This window comes from Neltuma alba, unplaced genomic scaffold, assembly GCF_004799145.2.
Source record: "Neltuma alba isolate B1F8T4 unplaced genomic scaffold, ASM479914v2 tig00013378_pilon, whole genome shotgun sequence".
In the NCBI taxonomy this organism is placed as follows: Eukaryota; Viridiplantae; Streptophyta; class Magnoliopsida; order Fabales; family Fabaceae; genus Neltuma; species Neltuma alba.
Genome location: NW_021637640.1, coordinates 100,875 through 108,350, shown reverse-complemented (window position 1 = coordinate 108,350; position 7,476 = coordinate 100,875). Strand labels below are relative to the sequence as shown.

At 37.6% G+C, this 7,476-nt stretch overlaps 1 pseudogene; it reads left to right on the top strand.

Moving 5' to 3' along the window:
* The first annotated feature begins 804 nt into the window (after window positions 1-804).
* On the top strand, window positions 805-4,919 carry LOC114736877 (BTB/POZ domain-containing protein NPY2-like; annotated as a pseudogene).
* The last annotated feature ends 2,557 nt before the right edge of the window (window positions 4,920-7,476 follow it).

Here is a 7,476-nt window from a genome sequence, read left to right as displayed (position 1 = left end):
AAAGTCATGATCTTGCTTCAATATTTTACTAGATTTCTGCGATATATTCTGTAGATTCCTCATATTTCAGCTCAATTTTGTTTATAATAACTTGCAAGTAGTCCATGCTTCGTTTTTTATTACTATAAAAATAACCCCATGTTCCTGATCTTCCTCACCCAACCCATGCCCTTGCAAAAGATGCTTGTTGTCTGCCGTTTTGGTGGTTTATTCAACTGATACCGAGATGCTGTTTTCCGTTGCAGGTTTTCAAACTTCAACGGTAAAAGAAAAGGAAAGAAAGAAGGAGAGACAGGGATCATACCATTTATATTAGATAATTCTGTGTTGGAAGCTTTAAAGCCACTGCTTTTAAAAAAGGAGGGGAAAACATAGAACAGATGAATCAGAGAGTGAAATATAAAGAAATATGGGGAAGTGAGGTGGAGTCAGATTTGTGCTTGTGGGTGTCTCTGTTTTGAGAATTATTTAGTGCTCTTACTCTGCTGGCCATGTCCCCTGAGCTGATTCGGTAAGCCCGGGCTCTTTGGGCTTTGCCGCCGACCAAGGAAACAAGCCCTAGTTTTGAGTCTTTCTTCCGTCCAAGAGAACCTTTACCTAAAATATGTGGGCAATCCGATCTCATCTCTCTCTCATTTTCTCTCTCTGATTCAGCTTGTGCCTTGTTTGCTGTCAAGATTCGGTCATACTCCAAACTGTTGATCCTTAAAGCCAGAAACTTTGATTCATTCAATGAGTTGATTGGTCCCCACTGGTGGGGTTGCCTTTTCCCTTTTCTGGGAATTTTTCATAGAGCTCAGGCTACTATGTATGGTTCGCTAGGGATGTTTGGCGATGGCTTATTGGACTTAGCAATTAGTTATTGAGTTCTGGGAAGTTTTATTTTTTTTTTCCTTGTTTGGAGTGTCAAAGAGAAGAACCGGATCTTGTATTGTCAAGATGAAGTTCATGAAACTTGGTTCCAAGCCAGACACCTTTCAGACTGATGGTAATGTTAGGTGAGATTACACAGGTTATTTATAAGACATTTTTGTTTCTTTCACCCGAAAAAAAGTTGTTTCGTACTAGTTTGTTTATTTTACAGCTGTAATTTATATGCATTGATTTTTTCCTCCATTTTTCTCTTCATTTCAAGTGCTTACTCAGTTGTGGGATCTGCTTTTATGTGATTAAGCGAAGGCTTTCCAGTATTGATCAATGTTTTATACTAAAGTTACTATTCTGATAGGTCTGCAATGTGAATGAACATCGATGATCCTTCATATTCTATTTCTTATCCTTCATATTTAGCTTTAATTTTCTCTGAAGCTTTGTGTTTGGCCATTTGTTGATGCCATCTAGCTATCAAAACAATGATTTCTTGTACATCCAAAGGCAAGCACTTGGTAATGTCAATGTCGAGTTGCCTGTTCTTTGTAATCACAGTATAGAAGTGCTCGAAAGCAGGAAATATAATAATTGAGCGAAGTCTTGCTCAATTTTTTGATGCTAGATGAAATTATCTTGCCAAATTTGTTTATGCTGTCAAAGCTGAAAACCATTAGAATGGAGGGCAAACTGATGGATGTTCTTATGTGTTTTGCCACAAATTGATTTTCTTTAAGTTTTAATTAATGCAAATGAGTATGACTTTTTAAAAGGCATAGGTGTGAGAAAAATGAATAAAAAATGATGATGGGAATTGGGGTGAATGGGCAAGGGCGCAAGGTGCTGTAGAATAAAGATTTCGGTATACCATAGTTACTAATGTTGTTAAACCTAATAAACATTGGATGCTCATCTATACACTATTGTTGAAGACAAGTGCTTTTGCTCTCCATAATTTAAGCAATTGATAACTGTGACTTGGTAAAAACTTTTCAGAAAGTATATCTATGCAGGAATTTGTGTTCATTCTGTTTGACCTAGTTAGCAAACTTGTCTTATACTCTATTCGTTGTGTAAATGTTAGTTTATAATGCACACTGTGTAGAGAGTTCTTAAAAGGACCCATTACATGTGCAGGTATGTGGCAAATGAGCTGGCATCAGATATCGTTGTTAATGTAGGGGATATAAAGTTTTATTTACATAAGGTATGCCTCAACCCGATATTCTTTCTAGGCTTTTGATATACTCTATATAAACTTTTAGCAGTGTCTTGTTTTTAGGACCCGACTCCTAAAAAATGTTGATCAAAGTTGACTCGTTTTATTTACATATAAACAGCTATGTCATTCATTCATGTTCTGTTATGAATGAACTCATTACTCTTCCGTGTAGTTTCCTCTTCTGTCAAAGAGTTCTCACCTGCAGAAGTTGATCACTGCAACTAATGAAGAAGAAAACAGAGATGAAGTTCAAATTTCTGACATTCCTGGAGGCGCTGCTGCCTTTGAGATGTGTGCCAAGTTTTGCTATGGCATGGTTGTTACCCTCAATGCTTACAATGTGGTTTCAACTCGATGTGCAGCTGAGTACCTTGGAATGCATGAGACTGTTGAGAAAGGGAACCTTATCTACAAGATTGATGTTTTCCTTAGCTCTAGCATTTTACTCAGTTGGAAGGACTCAATCATTGTTCTTCAGACATGCAAGTCTATTTCACCCTTGGCTGAAGACCTAAAAGTGGTCAACCGGTGCATCGAATCGATAGCAAACAAGGCATGTGTTGATGTATCCAGAGTTGACTGGTCCTATACCTATAACCGAAAGAAGCTTCTAGAGGAAAATGGTATTGATCAAAACAAGAATGTTGTCAGAACTCGGTCAGTTCCCAAAGACTGGTGGGTTGAGGATTTGTGTGAGCTTGAAGTTGATTTATTTAAGTCGGTAATTACTAATATCAAGTCCAAGGCAATTCTTTCTGCTGAAGTGATTGGAGAAGCTCTCAAAGCTTATGCTCACAGAAGATTGCCAAATTTCAGCAAGAGTACCAGCCAATGTGGGGATGTGTCTAAACATCATTTGATCATTGAAACAATTGTATGGTTATTGCCAGCTGAGAAAGGCTCTGTTTCTTGTAGATTCTTAGTCAAGTTATTGAAAGCTGCCATTTCTTTGGAGTCAGGAGACATGACCATAGAAGAGCTGGTGAAGAGAATTGGACAGCAATTGGAGGAAGTTTCTGTAAGCGATATTTTGATACGAGCCCCGGATGGTGATGCTAGCACCATTTATGATGTTAGTATAGTACAGAAAATTGTAAAGGAGTATTTGATGCAGGATCTCAATACTGAAATTGAATCGGTTGGAGGTGATGGTGATATTGAGGACTCAAGAAAGCCTGCTGGGATTTTATCAGATGCTTCCAAGCTAATGGTTGCAAAACTCATAGATGGATATCTTGCTGAAATAGCAAAGGACCCCAATTTACTTTTGTCTCAGTTTGTTGATCTTGCTGAGCTGGTATCCGGCATCCCTCGTCCAGCTCATGATGGCTTTACAGGGCCATTGATATGTATCTTAAGGTAACTACTGTTCATGAAAAGATTAATTCGTTGACTTGGATTGCATAACATTAAAGTTCTATATATGATCTTGCGTTTAGTGGGAGATTTAAAATTGTCTATCATATTGTTACTAGTTGCTCCTCAATGCTTCTGATATGATGGTTATGCCTCTTTGTGGGCTGGGCTCGGGCTCGGGCTCAACTGCTCAAGCCTGTTGGCTTTTGCCATTTGGGTATAATCATCATATATGAAGCACTGAAGTGGTCCAAGCCTAGGCATGCCTGTGGCTTAATATTGCAAGTCTTTGCTACACGGACTTGGGATTTTAGTCAATTGGCTCAAATTTTGGCTCGGACCAAAAAAATCCATTGGCATGCCTTGCTCATGGACAAATCCATTGATGACAGACAACACATCTTAGAAATCTGCATGACTGACTGTGTGCGAAAGTAACTGATGCATTCTGTCAATTTTAAGGTTCACCCCGGGATCAGCAAAGGCGAGAGGAAGAGGATATGCAAGTTGATGGACTGCAAAAAGTTATCAGCTGAAGCTTGCATGCATGCTGTGCAAAATGAGAGGTTACCGATGCGAGTAGTTGTGCAGGTGCTCTATTTTGAGCAGGTGAGGACTGCCGCATCATCTGGCGCCAGCACTCCTGATGTACACAGAGGAGGAATGAAGGATCTCAACAATGGGGGTTCACATGGCAGCTCAAAATCCGGAACAACAGCTAACACAGAAGATGACTTAGTGGACGGTTTGGGAACAGCAGAGGAGCTGAAGGCATTAAGGAAGGAACTTGCATCCTTGAGGATGAGCAGTGAGAAAGATACCGGAGATCATAACAATAACAAATCTAACTCAGACAAGGCTGTGATTACAAAGATGAAGGGTCTGCTCAAGTCAAAAAGGTCATTCATGAAGGCATGGACTAGCAAAGGAGGAGGAGGAGGAGAAAATAGTGGATCAGACTCATCAGAAAGTATTGGCTCTGCTAACCCAGAAGAAGCTAAATCCACACCTTCAAGAAATAGGAGGTATTCAGTTTCCTAAAGTGGTTTGACTCTTCCTTTCAAGTTTCTTTTCTTTAACACGAGAAAACTGAGGTACATATAGTTTGAAGAGCACAGATCACTTGAAGAATTACTGCAAGTTAAAATGAGGAGAGGTGGGGCTCACTTTTGTGTCCCTTTATATAGATCTTATGGAGGTGGGTCCAATCTTTCTCGTTTTCTCTCTTTACACCACTTGAAGTGATTCCAGTGATCCAAGTTCAATAGTTCAGAAGAGCAGTGTATTTTGAAGAATGGAGATGTAATCCTTTGGTATTTATATTCTGTATTCCTATCCCTAATGGTAGTAATAGTTGCTCCTAGGAAAGGAATCTAATGGCATCAGCTTCAGCATTGTCATCAAAACTTCAACTATACACTTATTCTAGTGATTCTCTGCAGCTTACAAATTATAAGTAGATCAAGTTATTTAATAGTGATTTTATACATATTAGTGGGTTTGTTAATTAATTCCTTTTTTCTATTAAAAAATTCCCGTAAAATGTTTATTTTGTTTAAAATCAAGATAATATTTTGAAATAGTCACTCATTTTTCTCTCTTAAAATGGTATAATAAACAGCAAGTTATTGATCGATTTACAACTATGCATTGTTCCTGTTATTTTATGATTGCTAAATACCAACTTTTCAAAAATGCTTTTTGGTGTTTGTGTATGTGTGTGGGGACTGAAAAACTATCGTATGATTGGTTTGATTTATTTGCTGTACATTGCTAGTTTTTGTCGTTTTAGGGAGTGTTTGGATGCCCTTAAAATCACTTTTCAGAAGCACTTTTCTGCAAATTGAGACAATTTCCTTCACATATTTGCTTCGTATACCGTAAAAGCACTTCTGAAACTATGGTTTTGATCTTATCCAAACACTCCCTTAGTCAATTACTTTCAAATCATTCGCCGCATATGATTTCTTTTGACCGTACGATATCTCAGCAAATAAAATGAAAATAATACAAAGAGAGGGTGTACGTGTATTATTAAACTACTACATATTAGTATTTTCACCAATTTAAATGCGACACTTAGTGGATCATTCAAAATTAATTAATTTATTTTGAATTAGAGGGGCATGCACTAGCTTGCTTGATGATTACGTAGAAGATTGAGTGCCTGTTTGGATTCACTTCTATCAAGCTTAAAGTGAGTTTAAATTATAAAATAAGCTAGATTGCCCAATAGGCCTGTTTGGTTTCACTTTTATCAGATTGGGCTTATGAAAAAATTGGCTGATGGAACGCTGATTCTCATAAGCTCAAGAAAGGAGCTTATAGCTTAGCCCAGAAGAGCTTCTCGCGGGGAAAAAAAAAAGAACCGTTGTGGGGGTGTCAGATGCTGTATTGTCTTTTTCCTCTCCCATTTTCATTTCCCCGTCTCACACACAACTCGTCTTTTTCCTCTCCCTCGTGCCTGTTCCTTTTTTCCTCTCCCATTCTCTCTTGCCGCCGTGAGCTGAAGGTCGCCCCGTTGAAGGTTGCGGTCTGGTCGCCGTGAGCGCCGTGAGCACCGTCGTGCGCTTCGAGTCGTGGGTGTGAGGTGTCCGTGGTCGGCTGGAGCTGCCTCTTCCTTGCAAGTCCGAGCTGGTCACGCCGTCTGCAACCGAGGTCGCCGCCGTCTGCTGTGGTTTGGAGCTGTGCGTCGATCTTCTCTTGCGATACACGGTGGGATCTATCTCTAGTTGCCTTCGATTCGGTTGATCTGTTACAGGTTGGTGATTACAATTTTTTCTTTCTTTTCTGGTTTGATTCTTGGTCTGATTTGCTGTCGCCGGTGGAAGTGAAGAGTGCTCCGTCGCCGGTGTTCGGTTTAAGACTTTTTCGGTCTGGTTTGTTGCGGTGCTCTGTTTCTGTCGCCGGTGGAAGTCAGGTGTTCTCCGTCGCCGGTGCCTTTTTCGGTCGGTTTATGATAATTGCTTTGTTTTGCTTCTGGTTTTTCGACGGCTTGCTGGTGGTTTTGCTTCTGGTTTTTAAATGGACCCGATGTATACGTGATGAATGATTCATTTTTTTTTTGGTGAAAACGTGATGATCATTCTGGATATTGTAGTGCGTATGAGCTTGTGTATATGTGTATATCAGAGTGTTATACTGATTATTGGGTTGCAATGGTCCTGGAATTTTGATAGAAAAATGTACAAAAAAACAAAAATTTTATGTGAAATAGATTGAAGTGTATATCAGAGTGTTACACTGATCATTCAATGGTTTTATGTGAAATAGACTGAAGAAAGTAATTTGATAACAATTTTTTAGTCATTATAATGCTGGTTTTTAATAATGTAATTAACAAGTTTATGTTAAAATATGGCAGTTCTAATTGAAAGATGAACAATTTTTTTTCAAACAATCAGAAAAACAATTGATTAATTGAGTTTTTGAATAAGAAAGCAAAACAGTTTTTACAATTATAATGTGTTAATTAATATTTTTATATTTCATAATAATAATTGGAGTTTTGATAACAAATGCATTTACAATAATATTAAGAAATAGTATATATGTTTGTTTGGTGATTACATAATGTGGCTTTCATTATTATATATTTTGGTTGATTTTTTAAATATTTTATAATTTAATCCACTCATTAAATTTTATTTCTTCATATTATTTTATTTTAATTTTATTGTATTGTCTTAAATCAATTTTTCATCATGTTTCATTATTTATTAAAACTCATGCCCATTTTGGTAATTTTTCAGCCAAAATTACTTTTACTCAACTATAATCCAAACAAGCTTTTTCCAATCTCATTTTGTAAACTAGCTTATCTGAACTCCAATCCAAACACAATTCAGCTTATCCAATTTAACTTTTACCAACTTCACTTTTCCATAAGCTACTTTTTCTATAAGCTGCTTTTCCAATCGCTATTCCAAACGGACCCTGAATTTCCCGCCTCTCACTTAGTGGAAAGTTTTCATATCATTAAAGTATAAGGTTATTATTATAACTTTTCTCTCTTTTATATGATTATTTGA